The sequence below is a fragment of the Rattus norvegicus genome, chromosome 4, assembly GCF_021556685.1.
Source record: "Rattus norvegicus strain SHRSP/BbbUtx chromosome 4, alternate assembly SHRSP_T2T, whole genome shotgun sequence".
In the NCBI taxonomy this organism is placed as follows: Eukaryota; Metazoa; Chordata; class Mammalia; order Rodentia; family Muridae; genus Rattus; species Rattus norvegicus.
The window spans coordinates 116,330,592-116,347,659 of record NC_141537.1 but is presented as its reverse complement, the minus strand read 5'-3'; the positions used below and the strand labels follow the sequence as shown (position 1 = coordinate 116,347,659).

Here is a 17,068-nt window from a genome sequence, read left to right as displayed (position 1 = left end):
AGGTGCTGGGAACCGAACTTGGATCCTCTGAAAGAGCCGCTGGTGGTTCTAGCCACTGGACCATCTCCCCAGTGTGGGATCATCAGAGGTCATAATACACCTCCCGAGGTCATTCAGCCGTGCCGAAGAGACAGCAGCAATGCCTTTGTACCACAGCTGTCGCAGCAAAGCACCTCCTGGCATTTCTAGATCTCCAGTTTGAGAATGATGAACAGTACTAAATCCCCTTAGGTGGAGGGAAGGGTTACAGCGTAGCTCGCTTATTCTGAATGCATTTTAAGGTTTTGCTCATATGCTGACCCTTATGGGCAGCCGTACTCATTTTCCAGGGAAAACAGAGCACAGTAGTGACACAGACCTTTGCCATCTTGATCCCAGGCATACACACATGCATGTCTAAATTCAAAGTCTTTAGTAGAGAAAATGTTTTCTTTAAACAGAAATATATTCATAGCATAAGGATTACATAATATCAGCTTTTAACACAATTCTGTAATAGAATTCTATGTCCTTTAGGACCTCTGAGGCTCTGGCCAAAAGTTTTTCTTTCGTTTTTGTTTTTGTTTTTGTTTTTGTTTTTTTTAGATCTCAGGGGTTTCCAAAGAACAAATCCAGCGGCTCCATCTTCTTTAGATATATGAATCTTGAACACTAGAAGGTATAGTGGCACATCATACTTTAATTCAAGCCTTTGGAAGGCAGAGGCAGGAGGATCACTAACTCTGGGCCGGTCTGTGATACACACACAGTGAGACTGTCTTTAACAAAACCCAAAGCTAAAATAAAAAGAGAACAATAAATCTGTGTCTGGAATGATATCCTACTCATCTCAAATAGTGGCTGTTGTTCTTAACCTCCCCGCCACTGGCCGCTGCCACTGGACTCAGGATACACTCGCCGTGCATTCTCATGTGTTTACTTGTATTTATCTCTGTTTCGACCCTCTCCCAAAGGTTCTGAGGCTGTCAACATCGAGGAGCAGTGCAACCCAGCAAATCAAGTCAGGACAGTGAAGCCTCACTGATAAGACGCCTCGGCTGAGTGTGAGGGCCAGCTGCTTTTGTGCGCTTCCTGGAATCCAGGAATGAAAGGCAAGCCATCAACCACAACAACTCTGCACCGGGAAAGCGGAAGCTGACTGCTTCCTTCAGAGTGCCAGAAAGTCCCTGGCACTAAACCACAGAAAAACATTCTCATGCACACGTTATTTAAGGAGTATAGCTTGAAACCTTGGGAAGAAGTGGGTTAATAATAGCACCTTTCTCCCTAGGGACTAGGGAAGAGTAACTGAGGCAAAATGTGCTACCAGGGTGACTGGTGCTTAGGAAGCGAAATGGATGTGAACTACCTTCAGGATGCTGATTACATAAAACTCACATGCAGACTACTTAAGAACACAGAGCGCAGGAACTGCAGTGGCTATGGTTAATGCAGAAGTGGATTTCAGTTAGCTGAGCCAAGAGTATGGACACAATTCCATGAAAGTGGCCAACAGAAGCCGTCAGTGTGGGCCAGCATGGGGCTGTTCGATCTCTATATTGGATTAGAAGACATAGCAGAGGGGACTTTGGCATGGTTGGTTTGCACACCTTTTGGAGCAGTGATCTCAGATGAGTTTCTTGGTCATCCAGTAAGGCGTGATGCTAGGTCCTGTGAGTAGGGAACACATTGATAGTAAAACTCAAGTTCTTATAGGTGAATACTTTGTTAACTAATACCTGCTAAGTGAATTATCAAGAGTTAATAAAATCTGGCACTTCAAAATTTCCTAAAGATTTTAACAGCCCTGCATCAAGGTGTCTGGCATGTTCCACGATGCTATAAAGATCAGGATGTCAGATAGCCTGTTACTGATCAATCGTTAGCAATATGCAGGGTTTATTGTGCTTTTTAGTGGACAGTGTTCTTGGTTGTGTGTGTGTGTGTGTGTGTGTGTGTGTGTGTGTGTGTCTGGTGTACCCATGTGTGTATGTTCCTGTTTTTACTCATCATCATGCCTGCATTTGCACGCATGTACATGTGGATGCCAGGGATGAACACTAAGCGTCGTCTTCTGCCCATGCCCTCCTCATTGCTCTGAGACAGGATCTCTCACTGGAGCAGAAGTTCAGTGACTCAGGTTGATTAGTTGACCAGAAAGCACCAGTGATCCTTCTTTCTCTGCCTGGGCTCTGGGGTCACAGACACACACTACCATGCTTGGCTTTGTATGTAGGTGAGGAGGAAGTGAATATTTACCAGCCGAGCCATCTCCTCAACCTCAGCTCTTGATCTTTAAACTTGTACTTTTCAGTGGGTTCATACTGGTATTTGTATTGTTCAAGATAACATCTGTACGCTCTGCTTGCTCCAGCGGGCTAGTCTCACGACTCCTTACCTCATGGAGTTCTCTGGCTTTCTCTGGCAGCAGCAGTCCTACTTGTACCCATAAGATCCAGAAGCTTCTTCAAGCCTTCTTCAGTGGAAAAGGATTGAATGAAAGCACCTTTCCTGGAGAGACAGTTCTTACAATACAGCTGCCCAGGCAGCCATTCTTCCTGGAGATAAATCCAAAAATGTCCACTGTTTACTCGCTCCCCATGTCAACGAGACTTTTCATCATTACAACATTGTGATGAAAGCAATGTGGAAGGATTTAGAAAGGTTACAGAGGTTTCATTCAATGGTTGACTGGTTCTGTTGCTATGGCCTTAGGTGGGGCTGAACATCATGGCCGATAGGGTACCAGAGAGCAAACCAGCTCATCTCATGGGACAGGAAGCAGAGGGAGAGGCAGGAAGTGGCTAGGACAAAGTATTCTGAGGACTCACTGCTGCCTGGTGACCCTTTAAGCTGTGTCTCTCTGCCCCAACTTGCCAGTATTTCTCAAAATGCCATCAGTAGGTAAGGACCAAGATTGCAAACTCAAACCTTATCTCATTTCTTTCCCTTGGTGTTGAAATTGCTGATGGAGTCATCACTGTCTTCAGTAGCTACAGCATTGCCATCTCCACCAGGAAGATACCTACTCTGACAATTGGCTTTCTGTGCTTATGCAGCGATGTGATGGTGACTGGGCCATGACCAACCACACCAGCCTGCTTGTTACACACCTCCAGTACTCTGTGATGTGGCTTAGGAGTGAAGCCACCATCAATACTGATGCCAATGACATCCTCGGTGTCTCTCTGAGGATGAGAGGATAGAGAGGAGGACCACTTTGTCCCCCCTTTTTTATGTGATAAGTCATTGAGCACCGCAATCCAAATCAAAAGCGATTTTCAAGAAAGAATTTAAACAACAGCACAAAGTGCTGGATTAAACCTACAGCTCTAAGGATGCGCCTACCCTGGCAGAGACTTAATGCACTGGGGTAGGGGGTTATCCAGAGGGGAGAAGGAGAGGGAGTATAGGGACAGGGTCTCCGTGAGGGGGGACTGGGAACGGGGAGCATTTGGGATGTAAATAAATAAACAAAAAGACAAAAAAAAAAGAGTCTACATTGTCCTGAATATGGGAGCTTTGCTAGGAAAATGCCTGAAGGATGGGGGTGGCGGCTCTTCCTGCTCAGGGTGCTTTTTCAGGTCCCGCCACTAAAGAGGTTGATTAAGCCAATGCAAGCACAGATGTAGCGCCCGTCCTACAACAAAACACATAAGGATCCAATTTTGTAGCAAATTATGGGCCGTTTTTAAGTTAAGCTGTTAGCGCAAATTGCTGGCAAGTTTCAGGATTTGAATGTGGAACATTTGCTGAGGAAAGGAAATAACGTCACGTCTCTACGTTGTAAATGGAAAGGTACAATGTGTTTACAAGAGCCCATTTAACACTGGGAATGAAAACGATTTATTAACTCTCCACAGGAGGTCAGGGATGGCTCCTGGGCTATACAAGCAAATAGCTCCAGGGGGAGGAGACTGCACAAGAGGACATAGTACCACAGAGATGACTGCATGCCCTCGTGCAACATCCTTGGGAACTCTTACTTAAGACACATCAGACACATTCTGGTGTAGCCCAGGTTGGCCTCCAGCTTGCTATGTAGCCACAGATGCCCTTTTACTCTTGATCCTCCTCCCTTATGTCCTGGATGTTGCCATTGTGAGTGCTCCCCACAAAGCCCAGTCTGTGAGGTTCTAGAGACTGAAGCCAGGGCTTTGTGCATGCTAGGCGTGTATGCTAGCAGCTGAGCTACATTCTCTACACACACACACACACACACACACACACACACACACACACACACACACACACACACACAGAGAGAGAGAGAGAGAGAGAGACAGAGACAGAGACAGAGAGACAGAGACGAACAGACATTTACTTTTTTGTGTGTGCACGTGCCTGTGTATACAATGATCATGTCATGGCACCCTTGTGTGTTCAGAGAACAAACTGAAGAGTTGGTTTTCTGCTTCTACATGTGGTTTCTGGGGCTTGAATTCAGACTGTCAGTCTTGGGGGTAGATGGCTTTATCTGTGGGGCCCTCCCTCCCCACTTTGTTCCACTCTTTAAAGCGCATTTCAGGTGGGTCAGAAAATGGGTATCTTCAGAACCATGGCATGGTTCTCAAAGCCTGGTCCCAGAATCAGCTCCGTTCTGTGGTCTGTCGGGGTTTGGAGGTACCTCCTGAACCTGCTGACTCACGGAGTCTAGGGAATCCCCACCAGTTTATGCTCAGAGTACGGTGCAACCTCTGGCCATAGCCACGGCACACCTCACTTTCTGCTTCTCAGAAAACTGAAACAATCATCCAGGGAGGTTTTTCTGACAGTTTTCCATTGAGCTGCCTTCACCCTTTGTCTCCTCTGTTCCCTCTGTGCTCAGCATAGCAGCATCCTGCTTTCCCAGAAATGGTTGGCCAAGATTTCTTGCCTTTCCCTCCTGTAAACTTCAACTGCTATCTCTAGAGTCATCCCCACAGGCAAGGAAGCAAGTTCAAGATTTGACCAACAAACGCAAATTAAAAACCTGTCCTTGACTCCACACTCCCTCTAGCTACTGTGTTATTTTTAAACAATTCTTTATTTGTTTTCTTTATTTATTGCTAAGATATGACCTCGCTATTGTAGCCCTGGCTGACCCAGAACTCACAATATCAACCAGGCTGACCTCAAACTCACAGAGCTTGAGAGTCCACAGAGAGCCTCCAGGCATTGGATTAAAGGTGCACGCCACCACATCCAGATATATATAATTTTGAGATTTAATTTTAATTTTTGAGATTGTATTTTAATTACAACATTTTCTTCTTCCCTTTCCTCCCTCCTAATCCTGACACACACCCCTCCCAGCTCTCCTTCATATCTGTGGCCTCTGTCTGATCAATTGTTATTGGATGCCTATGCATTTATATCTATATCCTTATCTACATCTATATATATTCCTAATTATAACCTGTTGAGTCTATATAATGTTACTTGTGTGTCTGTTTTTCAAGCTGGCCATCTGACACTGGACAGCCTGTTGGGATGCTCTTCCTGGGAAGGACCACCTCTTTTGTTCCCAGATTTACTCAGTTGCCTGAGGTTCTTTGTGTAGGGTCAAGGCCTGGTGGACTTTTCTCTGTCCAGTGTAACATGTTATGTTTGTGGTCATGTAGGTGAGACTTTATGGGTACGGCTTCTGATGTTACTAGGGGGCCCAGGCTCACAGCAAAGTCTATGATCCTCCGGTTCTTACAATCTTTCTGCCCCCTCTTCTGAAATGTTTCCTGAGCCTTAAGTATGGGAGTACTTTGTAGATGGCATCCACTGGGACTGGGCTTCACAACACTGGATATTGATTGGTTGTGGTTTTCTCTAATGGTCTCTGTCTGTTGCAAAGAGAAGTTTCCTTGAGGAAGGGTGAAGACTCTACCTCATCAGGCTAGACTCTGGAGGAGAACATGGGGAGTCTCGATGCTGATTTTATTTTAAGTTGTATGTGTATGTGTATTGATACAGGTACATGAATGCAATGTAAGAGGCCTGGAGAGGTGCTGATTCCCCTGGAGCTGGAGTTACAGATCACTGTGAGCTGCCTGACATGGCTGCTGGGACCTGAACCCGTGTCCTCTGCAAGAGCAACACATTCTCAAGTGCTAAGCCATCTTTCCTGCTCCTAAATACCATATTCTTCATTTTCTCCTAAATTAGGAATTCTGTAGTTTTGGGTCTGTATTTCTTTCTTGTTGTTTATGTATATTTATTTTTAATTTTATGTATATAAGTGTTTGTGCTGTGTGTGTAGTGCCTCTGGAAGCCAGCAGAGGATATTGGGTCCTATGGCACCGGAGTTACAGATGTGAGTTGTCGCGTAGATGTTGGAATTGAACCCAGGTCCTCTGCAAGAGCAGTTCATGCCCTTAACCACTGAGACACCTCTCTGGACCTGGGTCTGTCTTTCTTTATCAGTCACTCTTCCTTTCATTCTCCATGATCTGCTTCTATCTCCCGATTCCGTCTCCACAGCTCTTATCAAGGCCAGCTCTGAGATCTTCATCACAGACCTCCCGGGCACTGTTTCCCCGCTGGTTCTAGTTGTCAGTCCTCACACTCAGAGCTTCTTGAAACACATCCTTTCATTGGATTGCCAGACACCATATCCCCTCTGTTTGCTTCTCGTCTCTCTAATGCTGTGACATTTTATTTCAGTTCTTCATGCTGTGGTGACCCCCAACCACGACATTATTTTTGTCGCTACTTCAAAACTGTAATTTTGCTACTGTTATGAATTGTAATGTGAATATCTGTGTTTTCCGGTGATTTGGGCCACTCCTGTGAAAGGGTTGCCACCCACCGGTTGAGAACTGCTGCTGTAGTGGATCTGATTCTTCCTCTACCCAGCTGTTGGGATTTGCTGGTGACTATCATTACTCATGCCCAAAGCATCAACTGCCATCTGCAATTGACTTGGTGACTGCTGTTCTCCGTCAGACTGCTTACTGAACAGCAGTCCAGCATCTCCAACTCTTCCTTGGCATTTCCTCTGACGTCTCATTATCATCTTACTTTCAACATGCTCAAGGTGAAGTTTATGTTTCTCAACCTTCCCCATGGCATTAGTATCGTAATGTTCTCTGTTTCCAAGAATGGCTCCACCATTCAACTCTCTACACGAGAAGTGTTAAATTTCCCTCTGGAATATCCTTCTTCCCTACGGACAGGGTAGTCCAATTGCAGAACACTGAACTGAACTGCTTCTTGGGTCTATCTTCTTTCCCTCATCTGTCCTCACTAATTTAGTTTGAGATCCTGATACAGTGAAAACAGATTTAGGGTCAGAAGGAATTAGGTTAAAATGCCAAGGCTTGGGATATTGAGGATGGTTAATCGGAGGGCTTGCAGCTAGGTATGGATAGCTAAGATGTCTAGTTAAGAGGAGGGACTGGGCTCTGAGGCCAACAAGCCAGTCTCTGCAGGATCCTACTGGTTCCCACGAAGCCCACTTTGAGGATCACACATGAGATATTGTTATCCTTTCTCATACTCTTCTACCTAATGTAGCTAATTACAGCAGACTAAGTTGTAAGCAGAGATGAATGGTTTCTAAAACGCCCCCGCCAATCTGAAGGAGACCATTTCAGATTGCCTAAGTGAACAGGGAGTTAAAGATGAGGTAACTAAGGATCTTCACAGCTACATCTTGGTAGCTGTGGTAGGGCTTCGTTCCACCTACACAGGCAGTAAAGACAGGTTACATGGTGAAATGTAGGCTGGTCGTGTATGTGGGTGAAGAAAGAGTATGGTATGGTTACCAGGTAGTGGACCTGGCTGCATTTGTCTCTAGCAGACCTAGTCAAGGCCAGTGACTGGTAAACCGAGCCAAGTTCAAGAAATATTCAACAGGGCCACCTGACTATTCCACTGACAGGGAGCATCGCATGGTCATCTCCCCAGCTGGGTAAGGGGCATGCGCAGAGTGTGTAGGTGCTCCATTGGCTTGACTTGTAATATTCCCAAGAATGAACCAATCTCCACAGAAACACCCCGGTCTTTGTCCAGTTTTTGTTGCAAGAACTATGTAAAGTTCCTAGGAACTGTAACTGGTTATGGGAGTCTGTGCTGGTTAGTTTTAATTAGTTAACTAAATTAATTAAATTAATTAATTAATTTCGAGAGTGTAATTTGACACAAACGAGAGTGATCTGGGTAGAGAGAACCACAACTAAGGAATGGACGTCATTAGATTGCCTTGTGAGCGTGTCCGTGGAGGCATTTTCTTTATTGATGATTAATGTTGGAAGGCTCAGCCCATAGTGGGAGATGCCACCCCTGCCCAGGTGCTACCATGGACTGCGTAAGAAAGCTGAGCTGAGCTGAGCTGAGCTGAGCAAGCCAGTATTCTTGCCCTGCAGAGGACCTACTGATCAAACCCTTTCCTCCCCAAGTTGCTTTTAGTCATGGTCTTATCACAGTAATAAAAACCTAATGAGGACAGGGTCTTAGTTTCCCCTGATTTTGATTTCTTAAATCGTGTGTGTGCTCATATGCATATCACAGCTTGTAAACGTGTGCATAGATCAGAAAACACCTGGCAGCACCAGTTCTTGCTTATCACGTGGGTTCCAGGAATTGAACTCAGGTCGGCCTTGATGATGACAGACATCTTTATGTACAGATCCATCCTATGGACCCTTTCCTGGTTTTTAGCGCCTTTGCCTTCCCTTACTCAGGTCTCCTCTGTCTACATCTTTACTTCAGCCCCTCTCAGATCGACTCTTGATGACTGTTGATTGGCCTGCACCTTAGTTCCCAGGTCAAGTCCAACTAGAGAGGGTCTATCACTCTAAGTGGCATTTTCTAAAAGTAGATCACTGCTGTTGGCTCCTGAGTCTTTTGGTGACATCCTTTGTCTTAAGACTAAAGAACCAGATTGTTTTCTGGTTTCCACTGATGTGACCAAACACCATGACCAAAAAGCAAGCTGGGGAGGAGAGGGTTTATTCAGCTTCCACTTCTACACTGCTGTTCATCACCAAAGGAAGTCAGGACAGGGACTCAAGCAGGGCAGGAACCCAGAAGTGGGAGCTGAGGCAGAGGCCATGGAGAGATGCCACTTATTGGATCGCTCAACCTGCTTTTTAATAAAACCCAGGACCGCCAGTCCAGAGGTGGCACCACCCACAAAGGGCTGGGCCCTTCCACCTTGATCACTAATTGAGAAATTGCCCTACAGTTGGATCTCATGGAGGCATTTCCTCAACTGAGCCTCCTTTCTCTCAGATGACTCCAGATTGTGTCAAGTTGACACACAAAACCAACCAGGACACACCAACCTGAAAGCTGTTTCCTATGGGAATCTGGGCTCTTTTTGTGCATGTTGCAGCCTGATACTCAGCACATATCTTGTTGCACTGCGGTGTGGGTCCAAGACGGAAAGGGTGAAGGCCAGATGTCCTCTGAATAAGGGGAAGCTCCCTACATTTTGGTCACAATGACCTTTGTAGTTATTTCCGGGGCGTAGAAATGCCAGTGTAGCCTTTCTGTTGGTGAACAAGTCATGAAGTATAAGGGGAACATTTATACAGAGTTGGTGAGTGTCTGTTGCCAGGGTGAGTTTCAGGACATGTCACAATTACCCTTGTTGTCATTGTATAGCCCGGTTCTGAAGCACAGCTCTGATGTTATTCATGTCGTGAGGAGATTCAGGCACCATTATCTGAAGAGGGATGATGTTGGGGACCGTTGTGGTTTATAGTGCTTTTTATTTACTTGTAAAAAGGAAATGTGCCCTACTCGAACTGCATTTGTCTTGGTTATTTTTTATTGTTTTCTTTTCTTCACTGTCCACATAAGCAACACTGCTATGATATATAGACCTTCCCCTTGGTTGGACACGAATCAAAGTTTAGTGTAGCGGAAAGCTATAAATAACCATCATGGTCATAAGACTGGAGTCTTAGGATGGCAGAGAAATGAAACGCCTGTGGTGGTTTTAATAAGGAATCCCCCGTAGGCTCACACGCACTGGTTCCCAGGTTGGTGATGCTGTCTCAGGCTGTGGAGTCTTGAACAGTTGGAGCCGTGCTGGAGGAAGCACACCTGGGGTGGGCTTGCAGGGTTTACAACCTCACCCCACTTCCTGTTCACTGCGTTTGCACCATGTTTGCGGCTGAAGACTCGATCTTTCAGCTGCCTGGTGCCATGCTTTCCCCACCACGATGGGCTCTCCCTCTGGAACCTTAAGCCAAAATAAACACTCTCTTCCATAAGCTGCATTGGTCATGGTGTTTAATCACAGCAGTAAAAATATACCTTAGTACACTATAAAAGGCACTGAGAATTGTTCTAGAGTGTAGGGAAGCCAAACAATTCCACTCTGAGTTAGATATACTTTAAAGATCAGGGTCTCTCATTAGTTCATGGCTATAGTGTTTGTCTGGGAATCTAGAAAGTGCAGATTCCACATCCATTTTGATTTTGTAAACCTTCACAAAAGAAGGCTAAAATAGGGTAGGAGGCAGGTGAGTGACATGGAGGTTCTTTGTATAAGAGGGGTAATATTGAAATGTTGGAAGAAAAATTAGAAATGGGCCACAAGGGATAGAGAAGGACTGCGTTGTAACCCCACCTTCCCATGCCTCCTCCTATTGCACACCTCTGTCTTATGGTGTCCAACCTGAAACCTTGCTCCTAACTAAGTTCACATGACCAGGCTTTTAAGTCCCTAGTTCTAGAGAGGCAAACCCTTGTATTAGGAAAAATGTGCACCATTTCCCTGGTTACAATTTATTCTTTGCTTTGAATCCTATCGTGCTGACTTTCTAAACCATTTTTTGTTTTAATTCAGCCAGTCTAGCAGTCCCATGGGTCATCTGCACAGTAACTACTGATGCGCTCACTAAATTCAGTTCCTGGGCTTGGTGGTGACTTACGAAGTCAAACACTCTGAGGATGAAGCTAGGAATCTAGACTATAGCGAACCCTTTCATTCCACCATGATTACAGGATTTGAAAATCATTAACCTGGTGCCCTCGGATTCTTTGCTTGACTTCTGACTTCACCCTATCCCCTGACTCAGAAACTATTTGGACAACCTCTTGGGTGATCTTCCAGTACAGCCTGGTTCCAGGAAGCCCTTTAGTGTGCTCAATTCTCACAGACAATCAAGAGGTCCCTGCTTTACCCCTCAATGCCTTCAGTACCTAAGAAAACCTAGCCTGAGGGGGAGGGCATAGATCTCCAAGTTGCTTCTTGTAAATGTATTACCTTTCCCAGTGACATTTTTATTGCAAAGAAACCTTTATATTCCAAAGAAATGCCTTATCTAGGGAATTTTTATGCACCCAAGACTGAAGGTGCTAAGGTCCTTTCAGCAAGACACATTTGCTGAGCTCTCTCCAAACACCATGATCAGGGCCTGGCTGCATAGCTTGCCTGACTGTAGGAACATTTATAGCCACAGGACAGTTTACTCTTTGGATCTTCTTCTTCTGATCCTACGAAGATTTGCTCCTTCTGAAAACACCACTTCACGAACTAGCTTCCTGAAAATCTGTCCAGGGAGGAAAGACCCAACCAGACTATGGCAACTTGAAGAGAAATGGTACTATGAGGAATAAAGGGGACTCAGACTCAGGGCTTTGGAGTTGGGTGTCAGTGGGAATTGTGTTCCATAAGTGGGATCTCTGACAACTTACTTCAACTATGCCCCATTATTTTCATGTTAAGGACAGTGACATTGACATTGACATGTGGAGGTAGATCTTGCTAATGCACCTACTGTGCTTGGCCCCAAAGACACAGCGCGATGCTTGTTAACATATTTCATTTTAGGTGGAGAGAGGGGAGGGATTAGCCCTGTCCTTCAACATCTGGAGTCTGCAGACTAGTGTCCAGCTCACCAGCCATCCGGCGCTTTCACTAACATGACTCTTACTTTGTCAGGCAAAGACTGAGGGAGACCTAGTTTTGCCTTCTCTACTCTGTGGAATACACAGACACAATGCAGGCTATATGGGTGGGGGGGGAGCATTTAAAGTGGTCTTAAACATGAAGAGAACATGGAGGGGAAATGCTGTTCACTCACGGTGATGGCTAAAGACCCTTCTGAATTTACTGTGCGCTATTGGGTGGTTACTATCAGTTCTCAACTTGAGATTTCAAGTCTCCTAAGAGAAGAGTTTCCTGGGAGGAATTTTCTAGATTATGGCTAGCCCCTGAGAATGTCTGTGAGGGATTAGCTTTAAAAAAGTATTCTTGATAATCTCATACATATACACATATGATATATAATCATATCTATCTCCCTATCCCTCCTCCAACTTTCACCATATCCCCCCACATGTTCCTTTTCTAATTCATGGCTGTTTAAAGACCCACAAAGTCCATTCTCTTCTGCCCATATGTGCATGGGTGTAGGGCCATCCCCTGGGTAATGGTAATTCTCTCAGTGGCCACATCCTCAAAAAAAAAAAGAATAATTCATCAGCTGCCAATAGCTCCTTAGTAAGGCCTGGGGGCTGGTGATCATCGGCCCCATCTATGCTGGAATTTTGGCTAGCTTGATCTTGTGCAGGTAGCCACAGCTGGTGTGAGTTTATGAATGTGTGATAGTCATGTCATGTCCAGAGGACAACAATTCTTAGCATTCCTCCCCATCCCGTGACTCTTATGTCCTTTCTACCCTCTTTTCCAAGATGTCCTCGGCCTTGGTCAGGAGGAGAGAGTACTATAGTGTCCCATCATGACTGAGCACTCTGTCTCTTACTCTGTGAAGGATTGTTGTGACTGAGTTAATGGATGTGGGAAAACCCACTTTAACCCTTTCCCCGGGCTGGGATCCAAGGGTGAATAAAAAGGAGAACGTGAACTGAGCGTTGGCATTCATTGTGTTTGCTTTCTGGCTACAGGTGCAGTGTGACCCACTTCCTCAAGTTCCTGCCACCAGCCAGGATTTCCCCACCATGATGGGCTACACCCTTGACTGTCAGTCAACATAAACCCCTCCTCCTCTAAGCTGCATTCATCAGGGTGTTTTATCACTGCAGTAGGCAAAGTTAATGATACTGCCCTGCAATAGGCATTCACAGTCATCCTTGCTTCGGCTGCTTCTTTTAAGACTAACACTGAAGCCCTGTCCTGGGAATCAATTTAGAAAGGACTTGGGAATGCATGAGGTTGGAGTTTTGAGAGGGATTGGAAATGGAGGGATGTGTGGGTGGTGTCATGGTTGGATGGGAGAGGTGTTGATGTCTCTGCCTCTCTCTCTCTCTCTCTCTCTCTCTCTCTCTCTCTCTCTCTCTCTCATAGGTCATATTATAAGGGCACAAGTCCTACCATAAATGCACCATCTTTATGGGCAAATTACTTCCCTAAAGTTCTTTCCTTACTTAATACTGTCACATGACTAGGGGCTAGTCATGAACTGGGACTCAGAGATGCCCAGTTCTGTATTAGAGACAGGGAAGGTGACATTTCAGCAAGGAGAAGTTAGGAAGGGTATTTCAGGTTCAGAAACTGTGTTGGATTAAGGAGTGGAGAACGTAATCAACTGGAAAAAGAAAGGAGTTCTTGGATGAGTGGTCCTCCCTTGGAGTGTGGTTGACTCACCAAAGAAAGTACTCATAGAGAGAACTGACTCAGCCTCTCCCAGCCCAGCACTCATCAATTGCCAATAGCCTCTTGGATGGGAGTTAGGACTTCAGTATGGACACAAAGTTGGGTGGCTAGGGTAGGCAGGTGTCTCTAAAAAGTGCTGGATGGCAGAAGGGTAAGTATGGTTCAAACATGTACACATTTTAAAATATCTAATAAAATATTTTTGAAATTAAAGACAAAATTTTTAAAAGGGGGAAGAGAAGTACAAAGAGCCCAGGCTTGACCCTGAATGGACTCCAGAGCTAGTTAAATAGGCAACACCAGCATTTGCCTCTGATGTCCTCTGTCACTTCTTGCTCATCAGCAATCCTTTCTCCTCCCAAGCTGTGCTGCTTGAGAGGGAAGCCAGTGTGACATCTGTGACCCCTGTCTCATGAGGCTGCAGAACCTAGGCCTCTTTCCCTCCCCTCTGCTCTCCTGAACTGGGTAGAAATAAGTTCTGTGTGGGATGATGTCATCATACAGGTGAGCAGGTACAGGACAGAAGGAGACCTGTCATTGGACAAGAAGGAAGGATGCTGTACCTTTACAGGTCGTTATGAATATTCTTAAGGGATGGATGTGTACAGGGCTTTGTATGTTTAGGTGGGCAATTATGTCTTATCAGTTGGATCAAAGGTTATTTTGTTGTGTGTTGTTTCATGTAGCCATTTAAGTGTAAGAAAGTGTGCAGCGGCTAGAGACACTGGGCCACTGTGGAGTTGGGATGTGTGTTTCTGGCATGGAAACCTGCCTTGGGAACTAGATAGGTAGAGAGACTGCTGCCAGGCTCAGAGAGAGGCCTTTGGCAGTGTGATATGGGATGGAGCAAAGCGGGTGAGAGGCTTTGCTGAATGAGACTTAAGATATCTAGCGGATATCTTGGAGCACTGAGGTGCTGGACCTAGTGGGGGACAAAAGACAGCTTTTTATTTTTTATAATTTTACAGTAACAGTCAGAGTATTGCCTGTGGGGTCAGATGTTCTATTTACCCTGGAAGATGGGGAGGGACATTCTCCATGTGTGTCCATTTCATCCCCCTGTGCTCAAGGCCTTGACTGAACTATCACACTGGGGTTCAGCACTGAGGAGGTCCAATTATTTTGTACCAAAAGGATTGAAGGAGTTCAGGGAGGAGTATTACCAAACCCTGCTATAGCTACTGGGATGAATATTTCTAAGATGCCTGTCACACATTGCTGGAGCAAATGAAAACATCTTTATGTCTCCATATCTATTTCCCATACCTTGTGCTATCTGTTGACCTATAACTAAGGCGTTATTACTGCTTATTCAAGGGGCATGTCTTTCAATGGAGAAGAGTGAGCACACGCCTTTACCATGAACCCAGTGGTTTTATCTAAAGCTTTAAATCACTGGGATACCTGAGAGAAAGTATGATTTTGTTCCAAATACTGTTTCCTGGCAGTTCACCCGTCTCTTAGAAACAACCCACAGCCTCTTCTTTTGTTAGACATCACAGAGTTAAGGATTGTTTTAGAGGACAGTCCTATGTATCCCTTCCCCCACCCTGCAGAGAGAGCCTGAGAGGTGGGGATCTTGAAGGGGACTTGTGGATTCCTTGAAGCTTATCCAAGGCTGTCTCTAAGATGTCTTAATTTTAAAAGGAACATCTTCACTGTTCATCTTGAATACCTTGGACAACTGTATCTGTTTCCCCCTTGACCTCTCTCTGCCACATAGTAAGTGTTTGCAACATTTCGTGGCTCCCTTGGTGGCACTGCCTGTGGGAGGTGTCCCAGCAGTGGGGAGCAGTTTGTCAGTGCTCACAGTGATTACCACTGCTTTCCTATCTGCAGGGGTCTCCTGCCATGTTTGCAAATGTAGAGGTCCGGACCAAAGCTGTTGCAGCAGTTCTGCAGCTGTATGGCACAGGTCTACCTGGAGAAAAATATGGGTGAGGAGTGCCATTGGCTGGCAGCCACTCCCACCAGCCCAGGTGCAGCACTATGGGCCTGTCATTCAAGTGTGGACCCCTCCTTCCCCCTTCTCTAGGCAGGCACTGAGCATGCCTGGTGCCAGCTTGACAATTTCTGCTAAAGCAAATGTGAGCTTCTCTTGAGTAGTCTGCATGCACTGGGTTTCTCTTCCCCTTCTCGTTAGTTACTCCTCTGTTGTGATAAAACACCATGGCAAGGTAACTTACAGAACAAAAAGGTCATTTGGGACTATGATCTGGACTAATAGTTTCAGAGGGTTAGAATCATGATACCCTCAGTGATGTACATCCTAGCAGGGCTCCACTGAAACGTTCTACAACCTTCCCAAATAGCACACCCTAAAGTAAGGAACTGTCTTAGTTAGGGTTTGCTGCTGTGAACAGACCAAGGCAATTCTTATAAGGACAACATTTAATTGGGGCTGCTTATAGGTCCAGAGGTTTAGTCCAAGGTGGGAACATGGTAGCATCCAGGCAGGCATGGTGCAGGAGGAACTGAGAGTTCTACATCTTCATCTGAAGGCTGCTAGCAGAATACTGGCTTCCAGGCAGCAAGGACTAGGGTCTTAAAGCCCACACCCACAGTGACACACCCACTCCAACAAGACTACCCCTCCTAATAGTGCCAATTCATGGGCCAAACATATACAAATCATCAAAGGGACTAAATGTTTAAACACCGAAGCCCATAGGAGATGTTTCTCATTCAAACCTCCAGACCCTATCTCCATCCATGTGGTGGTCTAGAGTTCTCCCTTTTCTCCCACTGTGCTGCTGGCTTGACCCTCTTCTCTTCCCATATGGTCTGCCTTGACCTTGCCTCTAGAACATCTCTTGTACATCTAACTGCCTTGTCATCTTCTCCATGAACAGCTTGAACTGACACCTATGTATTTCATGGGTGACATCGTTGGTGTCGCCACACCACCCCGAGTTCCTGTTTCCCAGTCTGGAACCACATCTCAGATCTTGGCAGCCCAAACCCGTGCCATCCTAGCATGGAGTAGATGTTGGGTTTCATCCTTCTGGCTGTGAAATTTGTGAGAGTTCCCATCACTGTCCTATCCCACCCCCAGCAGGGTTCCTGATCCCTAGAGAAGGGACAAAAGTGTGAGATAGTCAAAGCATACTTTATTTGCATGAGATTTTCTTTCCAGGATCCCAGGCCCCAAACACAGATGCCCCAGGAATGACTCCTTTCTACAGACACTCTTGTCTCCCGTGCCCTCTCCTTTCCCAGAACTCCACTCAGCCCCGTGTCTCAGCATTCTGCTGAAGGGCTAAGGGTGTTCCTTCTATAAAGGTCCTCCCACAGCCTTCAGTTTCATTGAGTGTGGGGCAGACCTCAGAGCTCCTCTCCAGGCAAGAGCAGCGGCAGGAGGAGGATGTACCTAACAGGAACAATGGCACTGGGATCCCACAGGTTGGAGGTGATGCAGGAAGGATGGCCCCATAGTATCTCCCAGCCTATAGATAGTGGAGGGTACATCAAGAAAACTCAGGAGATTAACACGAACACATTTCAATAAGAGACCCATGCACAGAGCACAAATCACAGTGTTCT

The 17,068-nt window shown here is 45.7% G+C and overlaps 1 long non-coding RNA gene across 1 annotated transcript; it reads right to left on the bottom strand.

Annotated features, from left to right (window-relative positions):
* Positions 1–1,505: 1,505 nt before the first annotated feature.
* Positions 1,506–9,450, bottom strand: LOC120102316 (uncharacterized). The gene is made up of 3 exons (XR_015686700.1): positions 9,240–9,450; positions 2,378–2,537; positions 1,506–1,650 (listed from the first exon to the last, which is right to left on the bottom strand). It is a non-coding gene; the product is annotated as an uncharacterized LOC120102316 (long non-coding RNA).
* Between the last annotated feature and the right edge of the window lie 7,618 nt (positions 9,451–17,068).